The following is a 294-nucleotide window of genomic DNA, read 5'->3' on the forward strand; positions in this document are numbered from 1 at the left end:
GGGCTATATCATGCAATCGAAAGTGAAACTTAAGCTCGCTCCATTGCGGAGATATTCCCGCGAGAGTGCGGAAAACTTAAATGTATTTATTTATTTCAAGTGTGAAATTGTACCAATATACTCAAGGACCACTCGGGGGCGCTCACGGACCACCAGTGGTCCGCAGACCACACTTTGAGAAGCACTGCCTTAGTGTATGAAAAGTGCTAAATAAATCAATTTTATTTGACTCAATTATTCAAATTAACTTATATTTACACGACACAAAGACAGTTTGGGAGGAGGACCGCAGTG

The sequence above is a fragment of the Notothenia coriiceps genome, unplaced genomic scaffold, assembly GCF_000735185.1.
Source record: "Notothenia coriiceps isolate Sejong01 unplaced genomic scaffold, NC01 NC01_scaffold00005458, whole genome shotgun sequence".
In the NCBI taxonomy this organism is placed as follows: Eukaryota; Metazoa; Chordata; class Actinopteri; order Perciformes; family Nototheniidae; genus Notothenia; species Notothenia coriiceps.